The following is a 16,114-nucleotide window of genomic DNA, read 5'->3' as shown; positions in this document are numbered from 1 at the left end:
TAAAAAAACTACAATCTTTTTCGGAAAAAACTGCATTTTTTTAAAAAGTAAATTTTTAATAATCAATAAATTAAAAAAAAAAGAACTAGAATATTTAAAAAAAATACTCTAATTTTTTTAACAATAAAAATCAAAGTTTTAAGTGCATATATGTATATTTTTTCAAATGCATATATGCATACAACATATTTCTTATACTATAATATCCGTAAGTAAATCATAAAAAAATATCATTTTTATTAATTAATCTATAAACATAATAGTACAAATATTTTATTCAATACAAAATAAAATATAAAAAATAAAAAATGCTACAAATTTCAAAGCGTTTTCATGTCTTCGTGTTAATATTTCCTTATTTTCTTCAATTTATCATTTTCACCTCTTCAATATTCACCACAATTTCTTCCAAATCTACAAAAAAATTGATTGTTGCAAAAACACTCACAAAAATACATATGTGATTTTCATGTGATTAACATATGAATCACATGCGATTCACATATGAATCACATTTTATTCACATATGAATCACATTTACATATGACATCATATATAAATCACATGCGATTCACATATGAATCACATGTGAATCATATGTGATTCACATGTAAATCACATGTGAATCACATAGGATTCACATGTGAAACACATATGATTTACACTATGATTCTCATGTGAATTACATATGATTCACATATGAATCACATGTGAATTATATGTGAATCGCTAAAAGGAAACAAATTAAAATAAATTATATGGCTACACTAATTAAGTGATTCACGCGTGAATCACGTGTGATTCACGCGTGAATCACGTACGTGTGAATCACGTGTTAATCGCAAGTGATTCACGTGTGAATCGCAAGTGATTCACATATGAATCACTATGAATCACATCTGATTCACATATGAATCACATTTACATATGGCATCATATGTAAATCACATGCGATTCACATATGAATCACATGCGATTCACATGTGAATCATATGTGATTCACATGTAAATCACATGTGAATCACATAGGATTCACATGTGAATCACATATGATTTACACTATGATTCTCATGTGAATTACATATGATTCCCATATGAATCACATGTGAATTATATGTGAATCGCTAAAAGGAAACAAATTAAAATAAATTATATGGCTACACAAAATAAATAATTAAGATGATTCACGTGTGAATCACAAGTGATTCGCGTGTGCATCACAAGTGATTCATATGTGAATCACTAGTGGCACGTGTGATTGGTGTGAATCACAAGTGATTGATGTGTGAATCACAAGTGATTCATGAAGCTCAACAGAGAAGCAATTACCACAAATCATATGTGGTTAATTAGCTAATAGATAAAATATAATGTAAAATTTCCTCTTTTGTAGTTTTATTAATCTTTTTTTTTTAAATTTAAAAAGTAAATATTTACCGGTACTGAAGATGCACAAGTCCATAAAGCTTCACATTGATCAAGAAGAGCTCTTTCTTGTGCTGCTGTAGTTGCAAGTTTAGAAACCACCCAATTTGTCCCCTCCAAGTGTAACTAAAGCAATTTATTTACAACAATCATTCACTTTTATATAAACTTCAAATGAATAAGTATTAATATATATAAAACTTACTCTTGATAGTGTGAATTGTAAGGAGGATCCAATCGACTGCATTACTTGAATGCATTGACTAAAAAGTAAAATGGCGATAAGTTACCTGAGAAGGAAGGACCTCCCAAATCAATTCCAGGTCAAATCAACTAATAAAAGGATATCTAATCACTGATTTTGATTTTAAGCATTACAATAATCAATTCTGGAACGCATGTCAAAATAGCCCTATAATTCCATGCCAAAGTAATGGATAGGATTGAGGCTTACCACACAGTTGCTAACTTTCTTCGGCAGTTTAAGGAATGGCAATCTTCTGATGAAATCTGGTAGAGAATAATACCTCAACATAAGCATCCTATCAAGAACACTGAAAGAAAAAGTAATTACAACTCCATATCCTGGCAAACTTGAAAGCAAGGATATGCATAATTTAGATTCCTGAGTTCAATTTTAAAAAAATTGAAGAGAAACATTGAGAGTAAAATCGTAAGCAAAATACCAAACACCTTATGTGCATACATATATAAAGCACATCAGACGCTCTAATACTCTTTTATCAGCGCGGAGACTCAAATTGAGTCCTAAAATCCTAGAATACTGCAAGTACTCGAATTGTAATTAGATATACCTTCTAACAGGGGAAGCAAAGTTTCACAACGCAAGCATATCTTCTCCATTTCTTCTGCTACTGAAGCGAGACCTGATCTCACTAAACTCAAAATGCAGGTGAAGAAGGACGCCTACGCAATTGAACCTCTGATTCACGTCCTCGAGACCGGAAGCTCAGAGGCGAAGGAGAATTCTGTTGCGATACTGTTTATTCTACCGATAATCAAAGATAAAAAAGATACGAATCAGGAGGTCTGGAGCGTTGAGAGCTCTGATTGATTTATTAGGCTACAAAAATCCGAGCGGGAAGAAGGACGCAGACACCACACTGTTCAATCTATCAATCGTAGGGGAGCTCCAATGAAGATCGGTTTCTGATACAATGGATCGACGAAATTGATCTTCGGTGGCGGTGTTAGGCGTTGGTAATTAGTGAAGAAATCAATGATTGAGAGATAGAGAGAGCGGAGATATTAGGTTGTCGTAGTGGTGGTCGATGAAGGAAATAGTGGTAAGCCGTCGAAGGCGTTGGTTGTTGACAGAGGTAGGCTGGTTGTTGGAGGGCGGAGGGAGGCGGTCGACGGAGAGGGGATGATGTGGGCTGAAGTGCTCATTGCGGAAGGTGGAATGAATTATGTTATTCTTTTTTCCATTCCTAAAATGCCCCGACTCTTTTTCAAAAAACATGCCCCCGCGTTTTTTCTTTTCCATGAATTTACAAGAATGCCACAAAGCATCCTAACCATCGTTTATTTTGATCTAACGATCATCGTTTGGTTCTCAGGTTCTCGGGAATATATGAGTTCTCAAATAATCATTCCCCTCTCTTTATATATATATATATATATATATATATATATATATATATATATATATATATATATATATATATATATATACTAGCCGTTTACCCGTGCCAAGCGACGGGTATGAATAGTAGCTTTTGGTATTTAGTTAATTTTTGACCTAGTTTCAATTCAATGTTTATTTCTTTTGGAAACATGACATAATGAAAATAAGGCACACTGTGTTGATAAGTATAGGTAAAAATTATTTTCAATTTTGCAATTGTTTTTTTTTCGATGGAAAATGTATTATTTAATATATTTGACGCTTCTATGTATGTTGGTTTGTTAGGATAAAAACAAAAATAAAAAACTAAAAATACATTGTTATAGTAATTTGGTATCGAACTTTTTCGAATCAATTTGTTACGAACAATTACTTTGTGATTTCGCTTATCTTTCTTTCTTAATCGTATTTTTTAAAAGTAATTCGCTATAGTTTCAAACTTTTTGAAAATATGAACAAAATTTTTTTATAGCAAAAAGTAATTTATAAAAATAATTTAATAATTAAAATAACAAAACCATCCTAATGCATGTTCAATGCCCAAAGAAATTATTCACTCTAAAATACAAAAATGATGATCATCTACATTACATGCCATGAAAGTTAAAGAAACAAAATATATTTGATAAACAGGTATTAAATTTTAAAATTAGCAAAAGGCCAAAAAAATATGTCTAACATTCCATAGGTTACCAATAGATAAAACATCAACTTTTTAAACAGTAGGATGTAAAAAAAATTAGATTAAAGTTTTGATCTATATGCAAGTGACAACTTGAATCCAAATATAAATGTTAATTCATTCATTTTCAACAAATAAACTAATTTCATAATCCTAATTTCATATAACCAATGACCACAGATATAACAACAGCATGAAATTTAGTACACATGTTTCATTCCCTTAAGCCTCTCACTAAATATATAGAGATTGACTACACGAAACAACTTCTACCACTTAAACATCACTCCCACAAACATTTAATATTGCCAGGTTATAACAACCCATGTTTGATGAGGACCAATCATTAAAGGCAAGCTCACAAGGTCTACATATGGAAGGGGTGACAATGAAAGACTATAAAGGACCGAAACTGTGAAGAACAGTTGTAGAGATATTGAAATTTAAATAAATTTGCATAGCAGCAAGACCAAAATGCATAACATCACCCATTGTATTATTTTGGACATTCCTTTCCTTACTTTGTTCTTAGGGGTTGCAAAAATAGCAATGTAATTGATGGGATTACCAAAAATCCTTCAACTATTGGTATAATTTGAGAAGCCCCTATAAAGGGTTGTTGAGTAAGGGCGACACCAAGAAATATTTTAAATCCACCCATAACAGGTGAAGTTTGGGACAGGGGTACAAACGTCCAAAAGAGGGGAAAACCACCAAACTTAGGTGATGAGTGTTCCAAACTAACCGGAACATTGAAGATTGCACTTTTACCTTTTTTTAACACTCATTAGATGCAATGAGCAGTGAAACTTTGTTGTAAATTACCCACACCTATCGTAAGTGTAAATTGGTCCAACTTGCCCCTTAACAGCAGGACCATGAAGCCAAATGCCACATTGTTAATCTTGCATCTTTTAAACCTCTGGAACTATTGAAATGCTCATGGTAGTACCTGAAAGGGGAAAAGTAAAATAAATCAAACTTGAAGTCACGATTGTGTGGCAAAATCTGGTGATTTGGAAGAGATTTCAGATGAAACTCAAGGGTTGCCAAGATTTTCTAAAACTTGAATCCATAAGATAAGATAAAAAATTCACAAAAAAAAAAAAAAAACAATTCTGGTGCCTTTTCATATGTTGTTACCATCTCGAATAGCTATTGTGGCTTTACCCATTCCCAAGTTTTAGACGGCCAATTACTCAAATATTTCAAAAATTAAAGTCTCTTCTTACTTAAAACCTCCAAATCAACATCTTTAATACAAATAACAACCGAAATATGCCATCCTATATCCAACAATTATTTAAATCATAGTAACTTAAAAAATAACTCACCATTGGAGACTCGGCACACATGTTTTAACCTTTCTTTTCACATGCCTGACCAAAATCAACAATGTCAAATATGAAAATTTTAGTTCTCCTTTGTTGATCCTTCCTCTTCAAAAAAATAGTTTCCTAAAAACAAATCAATCAAATATTTTCATGCCCAAAAAGAGAAACATATATGTACAAATGTTTTAAAACACATTGAGAGAGAGAGAAAAAAAATTGATGGTGAATAGTGACAGAGATATAGCAAGACAACCATAAACCCGTAGCCACTCATCCACATTGAGATGTTAAGCTTTAAAGTAGAGTTAACATGAAACTTGCTCCATCTCACTTTTGCAGAATCAAACTCTATACCCTATGCCTACATAATCAAAATCTTGCTGAATCAAAATCTCTTCCCCTGTAGCGAGTTTGTTGATCAGACACGACTGCATGTACAAGAGTTCCATCTAATGCACTTATTGCTCCAGGAAATATTTCTTTTAGCCTACAATGTCTCTCTGAGGAATTCACGGTTGCATTAAAATTCGTTGGCACTATAACTTCTTTTTCAAAAATCATTATTGCATTTAGCACCTCATGAAAGCATATATGAACAGTTTCTGTAGAGTGTTGAAACCTTCGTTTGATAATCCTAAACCGTTTATTATGTGCTATAGTTGTCAAGAACATAGCCATCTTTTCTTCAACGCTTATATGCCTACTATTTTCCAACCAATTGTTTCGTCTAAAATGACTGCATAAAAGTACATACGCTTCACGTCAAAGACGCGTCAGCTCATGACATTGTGTAGAAGTTCCATGTAACAATTCTTGTGTATGTTGATGACCGCTCATTTCCGAATCGTTATCAATTGCCCTCCCAATTCTATTGGATACTAGATTCAACCAATAGCAACATAGTAAAATGAGAAATTCAATTTCCTCATCCGAATCCATAAGCAATGTATTATTTTGAAAATACATAACAATTATATTAACAACATATAACGTAAAAATTCATCCAAAACATCAAGTCATTCATGTCATATAAAAATCTAGTTCAAACCAAACATCAAGTCATTCATGTCATATAAAAATCTAGTTCAAACCAAACATCAAGTCAAAACATCTAGTTATCCAAAAAAAACATCAAATCATTCAAAACATCTAGTTATAAAAAAACCATCAAATCATTCAAAACATCTACTTAGCGAAACATTCCATAATGTGCTCCAACAGTCTTGACCAAATTCTCACAAATAGCTGGATCAATGGTTAACCACATGTGCCTCTTATCCGCACCTTCACCAAAAAGAGAAACAACAGTAGTGTATCTTGGATCAAATATTCCCCATCCTAACTTCTCCAACTTTTCCATACACGCACACAAATTTGAAGAAGCATGTTTTTCCACAAATATCGTAGCAACTGTTGCAATATCTTCCCCGATTTCAAGCAAACTTGAATTTGATGCATCTTTACCCTTATCTCTACTTTTATTTTGACTCTTTGCCAAATCTGTAGTCTTTTGTTTTTTTGTTTGAGCGGAGGACTCCTCACTGAGACCTACAGTTTCTTGTTGAGTGCAATCAATGCCGTCAAAGTCATGCAAACTATATTGACTTGAATCTTGAGTAGGACAGGGAAAGGTAGAAGTTGGCCCCCAACTATAAATGCTTATCGCAATCGCGCCTTCAAACAACGGTGTGCAAAGGTCGGGGTACGGTAGTGGCGTGCGTCTCAAAGAATCCACATGTTTGTTTGACTGTTTGGAAAAAATATTTTATTATTTAAACATGATAACATATTTTTTATAACTAAACAAAATACCTTCGATTCTAGTTCCCATTCTAATTTGTAAAGATTGAAGGTGTTGGTTGTTGCATTGTACACATTGCCAGTTTTGTTTTTTAACTTCAAAAAAGCACCAAACTTTGACTTTAGGTAGTCATAGCGGTTCTTCATTTGTTTTTGGTCGGCAATAAAGTTATGTTCAATTTTTAATGTTTCAGCTACATTCCTCCAAGATAGTGCTTTCAAACTACTCCATTCCCGTCCATTGACCGTAACTTCACGTAAACAAGCTTCTAGAAACGTTTTCTCTACACCTTCAACCTTCCAACTAATCCTATCCTTCTTTTCTCCCATTTCTTTGATCAATTCAACAAAAAAATGCATGTTTTAGCAACACGTTAAGCATTGCAAATACACATTTTCAACAACAATTTACGCAAACAAAGGCACATTTTCAATGACTACTTCAACAAAACAAAGACACGTTTTCAACAATTACTTCAGCAAAACAAATGCACAATTAGAAAAACTAATGCATATTTCATGATAACAGCAAGAACATATATGATTTCACTATAACATCAAACGCAAATGTAATTTCAGCTACAACATTTCAGCATAATAATCAAACAAAAAAACATTGAACATAAAAAATTGAGTATAAAAAATCATTCATAACATCAAAAATTCAACATCAACATTTCATCATATCCATTGAACACATTCAAATTCCATCAAAATAGAGCATATAACATCAAAATTGAGCATAACATCAAATATAGATTACAATTGAAGAAATCAGAAACTGATTAGCATAACATAAGAAGTAATTAGCATAGCATAAGAAATGATTTCGAGCGTAACAGAAGAAGAGCAATCGATTTTCAGAAGAAGAGAAAAAACATCTTTTCGATTTTTGATTTTCGACTTTAGAGCACAGAAGAAGAGTGTCTGCGTTGAAAGGATGCTGAGACGTCGACGATGGGATGGGCGGAGTCGTTTCAGGCGGCGTCATCGGCGACGGGAAGCAGGCGAAGGGAACCAGATGCGAAGGGGGAAGAAGACGCAAAAGACGCAAGAACATGAGAAGAAACGCAAGAACAGAAGACATGTTATGTTCGACGTGGGGTTTAGGGCAAAACAAGAAGAGACGCGTTCGTTTTTTTTTTTAATTCAGACTTTGTTCCGCATCTAAAAAATTAAGAGGTGTTTTTAATTTTAAGAGGTAAAAAATAAGACCCAAACAAGCGATCCGAATCTGAATTTTTCAGACATTGCCTCTTAATTTTACAATTAAGAGGTAAACAAATAGGGCCTAAGTCTTCTCAAGTCAAAAAAGAAAGAAAAAAAAGTACCCAAGTGCAAAGTGATGGAACTTAATCATGTATCAAAGCTTATGAGTTGCATTTTTTTCTTTCCTTCTATTCAAAATTTTGCAGAGGTATAATTGTAGTTTTATTGCAAAGCAAACATTATAATTTCTAAACTACTAAAAAATGACTAAAGTATGATTGAGTAAACAACTTTAGATACTCTTTGATTGTTAACTGCTATTGAAGACATGATAAATCCAAAAGTTGCACCTGTAACATTCTATTTTGGAATTTAAATAAATAAGATTAAATGAATAAATAAATAAATAAATGAACCCGAGATGTAAATGATATTTTATATTATTTTATTGAAGCCCTGAATCCATAATAATTTATGGATGTTAGCCATGGGATTTAAATGTCATAATCTTTGGAATTTTGGGGGCTAAGTGTAATTTTCGGAGTCACCTTGTAAATATTTCTGAAGGCAGGGGTTGTTTGGTAACTATTGGGGTTAACTTAAAAAGATTATGAGTGTAAGGGACTAAACTTGGAAGAATGAAAATAAGTTGAATGAAGGACACAGGATTAAACTAGTGCTTTTTTCCTTCTCGTCGCATCTCCTAACCCTAACCCTAGCTCTCTTCAGTCGCCGCCATGCGTGATTTTTGCCAGCCACCACCATGGGGAAGTCATCCAGCCGTCGCCTCCTAGCCGCTATTGAATCCGGAAGCTACCAAAGCCAAACCACCAGTGAGTCTGCCGACAGCGATGAAGAGCATCGCATGGGACGTCGTAATCATGAGACACTGCCACAACTATCGTTCGTCGGCGAGAACGCAACCTACGTTTTCTCCGTCGCCACCAATCCTTCTCACCCCGTTTCTGCTCCACATCAGCTAACTGGTGACGTCGCCGTTGACGTCGCCTTACGGCTGTTTTTCTTCTCGGGAAATATCTCTGGTAGTCGCTGCAGCGGACATGGTGGCTGTGGGTACGTTTTGTAGTGTTTTTCTGTGATTACGAAGTGTGTGTATGTGTGTGCATTTTCTGGCTGGAAAGGGTGGGTGACCACCATGGCAGCCAACCATGGTGGCTGCAGCCATATAGCCTCCTTCTGCCGCCACCAGCTACCGTGGGAGGTGGTTGGGTGTGTAATCGTGGAAATGCATGTATTGTAATGGTGTGTCGTTGGTTGGACAATTCTCGGTTGGAAGTTGAAGAAAATCAATCACCACCACCATGAGGTGGTGGTTGCCGCCGTAAGCCGCCGTTGACCACCATCGCCCGAGGTAGAAGTGGGTGGTGCTCGACCTAGTAAGACCCTATTCAACCTAAAACTTAGCTTTTGGACCTAATTGGCATGTGTTTAGATTGGAAACCCTAATTAGGGTTTAGAAAACCCTAATCTTGGAAACCATCATTTGGGATTTGTCGGGACCCGCGTTTGGACTGTTAGATTGGAAATTTGAATTATGTCCGACTACATGGTATGAATGGCCTAGTAGAGTGATGGACTTAATGGGTTAAGTAAGAACACTTAACCTTAATCGCCATTTCATGTGAGAAACCCTAATTTTGGTTGGGCCTTTTTGTTGGGCTTTGGTGATTGGGCTATTGATGGGCCATCCAAGAACAAGTATATGGACTAGAATATTTGGATTTGGCTTTAGGATAAGGCCCATTGGAGAGGCTTGGGACCAATTTGGAAAATTAGGCCATAGATGGGCCATAATTGGGCCTTGCTGATTATGAGATATTTGACCATCAGAATGTCAAGTGTTTGGACTAGAATAAATGGTTGGGCCTTAAGGTAAGACCATGTAGAGTTTGGGCCCAATTTGAAAAATTGGGCCATATGTTGGGCCTTGGATCGTTGTTTGGCTTTTGGGCCTTCAGAGTATGAGTTTGGGCCTTAATCTTGGACCAAGCTAGGCTAGGGGTAAAATGGTCCTTTTACCCCAAGTGGGGATTTTAGGGTTATGCATTGGAAACCCAAATGGTTGATTGGGTTTGGTTGATTGGGTTTTGTTTTGATGTTGACAGTTCAGGAATCTGTCAGCCAGTAGCCAACAGCCAGGGATCGTCTGCAACGCGAGGTGAGTTTCCTCCTGGTTTGAACGGGTCGAAGGCACCAATGCAAGCCTGTGTAGTTTATATGTTATTGATAGGAACACGGAGTGTAGGCGGGGCCTGTATCTCATTATTACCTGAGTATAGATATAAATCAGATTGTTGGATTGCTATACTTGTTGTCTGTGTGATACTTGTATGTATTGTTAGGAATGTGAGTGTGGGCGAGGCCCGTATCTCATCATTAGCTGAGTGTGGGCGGGGCTCGTATCTCATAGAGTGTGGGCGAGACCCGTATCTCATCATTAGCTGAATGTGGGTGGGGCCCGTATCTCATAACATTATTTGAGTATGTATATAGGATTGATTGATAGATTTGGCTATGCTTGTTGTCTGTGTGATACTTGTATGTATGTTTATAGCTGAGTGTGGGCGGGGCCCATATCTCATAGTTAGCCGAGTGTGGGCGGGCCCGTATCTCGTAGTCAACGGAGTGTGAGCGGGGCCTGTATCTCCTAGTTAGCGGAGTGTAGGCGAGGCCCGTATCTCGTTGAGTGTGGGCGAGGCCCGTATCTCCTAGTAGCATGATTATGTGTATGGTATGTGGTAGTTTGGGGAGACCCACTAAGCTTCATGCTTACAGTTTTACAGTTTTCAGTTTTGGTTTCAGGTACATCCGGTAGCAAGGGGAAGAGCTCGGGATGATTGCAGTGCACACACCATTTGTTTAGCCTGGGATGTTTATACTCTGATATATATATATATATATATATATATATATATATATATATATATATATATATATATATATATGACAGATGCTTATGATAATTTGAAATGAGTTTTGATGTGATACTTTGATTGGTACTACGACTTATGTTTTTGGATGAAATGATTTAGGTAATTATGGTTCTTTAATAAATAAAAATGAAATTTTTAGACTGTATTTTTGGGATTTTACAAGTTGGTATCAGAGCCTTGGTTTGAGGGATTCGGGCACACTCTCGGGTGTGTCTGAACTCAAACTGAGGACTTGGTATAAATTTTAAAAGAAAAACCATTTTTACAAAAGGGATTTTGAGAAGAGAAAAGGGTGTGGTGCATGCAATCAGTCGAGCTCAAGTAAGTACTCCCAAATTACTCATATAAGTTTATGTTATGACAGACTTATGAGAATTGCATGCTAGATTAGGGCTAAGGATCTAGGTAGGATGCCTTATGTGCATGTTATATATGTATGAGCTTTATGAACTGCATGCTATTACTCATTAGTCAGTGATATGATGGCCTGATTAGGATATGCTTGATTATGTTTACTCAATGCTCGAATGTTGCTTGCTTTGTGATTTTAGGAGTTCTAGTTATCTTTGACTAACTAGTAAACAAATATGCCAAGATACATATTACGAGGACTAAATAATTTCAGAAGGTTAGTTTTAGCTCTATTTCGCAGCTCTTGTCTAAGTCCAACCGTTGTAGGGTAGGACCTCTCATTCGAAGAATTATCTAGTCTTAATGATATGTAAGGGTATTCGCGAGCTAGTTAGGGGGAGATAACAGGTACTTCTTATGCAGCTGATAGCGGAGAGTGGGTCGGTGATTACCCTAGGGCAAGCCTGGGATGAGATTAGCATACAGAGCAGTAGTAGTGAAAGGGACTTGGTGGAGTCAAGGCAGTTCTTGAGGAAAGTACAAATAGATGTAGAAGGTAGTATGGGCCCGTACTACTGAAAGCAGAGGATCCATACTCGAATCAAGGAAGGCTGAGATGAACCCAGGGAACTTGTAGTGTGTGAGATCCCTCGAGTTATGATGAGTATTTTGATGGTTGTTATGGTATACTTCCGAGTATGGTGACACTACGTGGTAGACCATATGGTAGTTCTGGTGCCCGCGAGGGATCACGATCGGACTCTAGAGCCGGACAGCTTGATGGTCAGATGAGGGAGTTCACTTCATCTGAGACTACGCGCAGTATCATTGACCAGACTCCTGTGATCTTCGGTACGATCATGAAGGGAAATTTGGAGATTTGTGATGAGAGGCTGGGTACATTCCACACCGAAATGGTGGCCATGATAGGGACGCGCACGTCGACATTTCGGGAGTTCAGAACTCGTGGAGCTCCAGATTATCATGGGGCTAAGGACCCCATTGCTAGAAGTAGATGGTCGACAGTTGTCGCCAACGCTTTTCGTACCAGTCGTTGTCCCAAGAGGGATAAGGTCTGACTTGCTTCCTGCCTCTTGAAGGACAGGGCACGTGATTGGTGGGAAGAGGTTGGGATTCCTTTTGATACTTTTGCAGATATGATATCTTCTGTTTTCTTCTGGGTGGTTATCAGGAATTTGTTTAGTGTGGGAATTTTGGCTTCGGATTTGGATAAGCAACATCTTGGATGGATTTTCTGCTATTGTCGGGATTATATTATCAAGAAGTGTGATATGTCGTTCTGCATGTCGGAAGTCTGTCGTATTTTGTCAAGTGGGTTCCAGTATGTACCATTGTCTATCATGGTCCTTGGCATGATCAATTCAGGGGTGTTTCTTGGAGGATCTTTGGTTAGGGTTAGCGTGATAGTTCTCCAGTGGAGTTAGGGTTTAATGGTTCTATCAACAGTCGGATATGACCGACAGTTGCCTATAGAAGAACTTTAGGGTTCAAGGCATTGCCGTTGTTGGGGAGGGAACGGTAGTAGGAAGATGACGGTGTCAGTTGCGTGAGTTGTTTGATCATTGGATGTGTCAAGAGGATTGTATTTGATGGGTTTTGAGCATTCTAACACTCCTAAGTGTACATGCAACCCTAGAAAACCTTGGATCTATGTTTGTCTAAAATACATGTAAAATATGATTTCCAAGGTTCATAATCCTATCTAGCATACATGGGGAACTTTTAAACTAAAAGATGGCTAGAATTACATACCTTGTAGTTGCTTTAATTCCTTGAAAACCTTGAGAGCCTAGCACCCCAAGTGTGATGCCTCAAATGCTTCACACAACACCAAGTACACTTGGAATGACTTAAGAGAATAAGAACACTTCTTGAAATCGGTTATGCCCTCTTGTTTCACACTTAGTGGTCGATTTTGGTGAATAAGCTAATCCTTATATAGTGTGTTACAATTAGGGTTACACCATGTAAACCCTAATTGTCATGACCTTTCATTTCCATGACCCATGGGTTATGTAACCTCCATGGAGCATCCTATGGGTTTAACCCAACTTGATTATCCATGAAGCTTTTTGGCCCACTATATAAGTTATGGATGATTTACACAATCAACCCATATATTTAATTAGTCTTCTTTTGATCACATAATTAATTCTAAATTAATTCTTGATCAATACTAACCAAATATTATTATTCTTATTATTAATATATTAGAACTTATAATATATTAATAACCATAAGTGTCTTATTTCTCTTATTTAGTCTATCCAAGTGCATGATGCCATGCAACCCAAATGGACCATGCCGGGTCGGGTCAAGTACATACCAAATATAGTTATGGACTTAGACACCTTATCCAACAATATTTTCTCATGGACTGAAGTCGGTTAGAGTTCAATGATTCCTTGAGGATAGAAATTAGAATAGAGGTTCGTTAGTGCATGGCAAGGGTTACAGTTGTTAGTCGCAGGCATAAGAACTCAAGGAAATGGCATGGTGCCATGAGAGGTGATTTGGATCACCGGATTGGTTAAGGTCTCAAGAGCATTCTCCCGGATTCTATTAGTTGGGCAATCGTTGAGATTTGGCTAGTCATGGAACGCTAGATTGGTAATCACAGGTTATAGGCAGTTCCTATTATATGAGGTTCGATGGGTTGGGAATCCATCAGACTTATAGGATGAAAGAGCTTCACCGAATCCAAGTGGGGGGAAGCGATCAGATTTTTCGGGAATTGGATCAGGTGTGGAACTAGGACAAGTTTCGCATCCTGGTTAGGTACAGAGACGACACAAGTGACCGTTTAGTTCGAGGTTTTGTAAGTGGGAGTTCAGAGAAACTCCCAACAGCTGGTCGACATTTTCTTGTTATGCATAGCAGGTTTGTGGATGGATCCAGACCGAGAGTTGTGTTAGAGCATCGTTTCCTGTTCTTGTTTGATGTGGAATTCGATTCAGGATATTGGAATTGAGATGGGTGGGTTGTGATGAAACCCGGGGTAGTGATCATGGTTGGTTAGAAGTGTTGTGAGACTGCGATGGGATCGTAGCATTCACCTACTTGAGATAGTATGTCATTGGTAGTGGATATGAGCGTTAATGGGGAATCAGTTTGTGCCCTGGGCACGCCAGTCAGGATTGTTACGGAGTATTTCTCCGTTATGGGTTGAGGACCATTGGGGTCCGAGGTGGAACTGGGCCTGTGTAACTCTAGATAGGTGGGACCCGTGGGCAAGGCCGCTCCGTGGTATAGTTTGGGTGGGACCCGTGGCCAAGGCCCGTTTGTTTATAGTAGCGTAGGTGGGACCTGGTAGAGACGGTTGGGTCAAAGTATTGGATTCTAGGTTTCAGGATTCAGTAAGTGGTTAGTGTGTGTGACACAGAAGGGTGTATAGACTGGATAACTTTGTTATTTGGACTCTTAGGAACCTGGTGGTTGGACCAGGTGCGAGATTGGTAGTCTCAGCATTGGCTTGGGAACCTTTATGACTCGTTCCAAAAAGGATTGGTGCTATCATAAGGTCTTGGGTAAATTACAAGTGCAAATCTATGGATCTCGGTTTACGAGTTGAGTATCAGGTTGGATTTTTGGGTAAGATCTCAAGTCGGGTAACGTGAGTGTTTTGTGCAGAATTTTTGTTTCCGTGGGTTGAGGATTTGGGTATCTATGTGACGAGGGCATCGATAGAAGGGTTCAAGGGTAATGAATGGATTCAGTTATGATGATAGATCAAGCTCTTGTGTTGTGACTTGGAATGGTTCTATTGGTAAAGGACATCAAGATAAGTCAAGGCGGTACTATCGATTTGGAACTCGAGTGGGGAGTTTCTTGTTATTCAGAGGAGATATCATGTCACTTGCAGATGAGTTTGGATAATCTCAGAGTAGATGCTTTGGTCCTGTTGTGCAGCTCTCATCTGAGTCTAACCGTTGCAGGGATGAGTTTCCTACTCGAAGGATTATCTAAGCCTTCTGTCAAGTATAAGTGTACCGCAGGGAAATTTGGTCTATGATTATGCTTTCTAGTAAGAACCTCAAGTTATCAGAAGTTGAGTAGCCAATTGGGAGACAAGCAGGTTGGATTCGACAATATTTCACTATGGACAGTCTATCAGGGAGTCAGACCATCTCGAGATATCGTATTTCAGATTGAGTAAGTGTGATCGTGTTGCAAGGAATTTGTTCATCTTCGGGTTTTAGAACCCTGCGAGGGTCGGTTTTGGATTTTGGTTGCCTGAGGAAAGGTTGGGGTATGCACGAAGTTGTGGTCGTGTTGCTCAAGGTTTTGGGCATGTTGGGAATGGTGAGGAATGATTTCGAGGACGAAATCTAATCTAAGTGAGGGAGAATTGTAACATTCTATTTTGGAATTTAAATAAATAAGATTAAATAAATAAATAAATGAACCCGAGATGTAAATGATATTTTATATTATTTTATTGAAGCCCTAAATCCATAATAATTTATGGATGTTAGCCATGGGATTTCAATGTCATAATCTTTGGAATTTTGGGGGCTAAGTGTAATTTTCGGAGTCACCTTATAAAGATTTCTGAAGGCAGGGGTTGTTTGGTAACTATTGGGGTTAATTTGAAAAGATAATGAGTGTAAGGGACTAAACTTGGAAGAATGAAAATAAGTTGAATGAGGGATATGGGATTAAACTGGTGCTTCTTTCCCTCTCGTCGCAT

General features: G+C 37.4%; 1 long non-coding RNA gene across 1 annotated transcript; it reads right to left on the bottom strand.

Annotated features, from left to right (window-relative positions):
* Window positions 1-220: 220 nt before the first annotated feature.
* Window positions 221-2,832, bottom strand: LOC145133507 (uncharacterized). Its single transcript, XR_013718596.1, has 5 exons — window positions 2,241-2,832; window positions 1,880-1,979; window positions 1,631-1,715; window positions 1,438-1,551; window positions 221-414 (listed from the first exon to the last, which is right to left on the bottom strand). It is a non-coding gene; the product is annotated as an uncharacterized LOC145133507 (long non-coding RNA).
* Window positions 2,833-16,114: the final 13,282 nt, after the last annotated feature.

The sequence above is a fragment of the Lactuca virosa genome, chromosome 8 (genome assembly GCF_052849685.1).
Source record: "Lactuca virosa cultivar CGN04683 chromosome 8, Lactuca_virosa_CGN04683_v6, whole genome shotgun sequence".
In the NCBI taxonomy this organism is placed as follows: Eukaryota; Viridiplantae; Streptophyta; class Magnoliopsida; order Asterales; family Asteraceae; genus Lactuca; species Lactuca virosa.
Note: the sequence above shows the minus strand (reverse complement) of the source record. Positions and strands in the feature narration are given on the sequence as shown.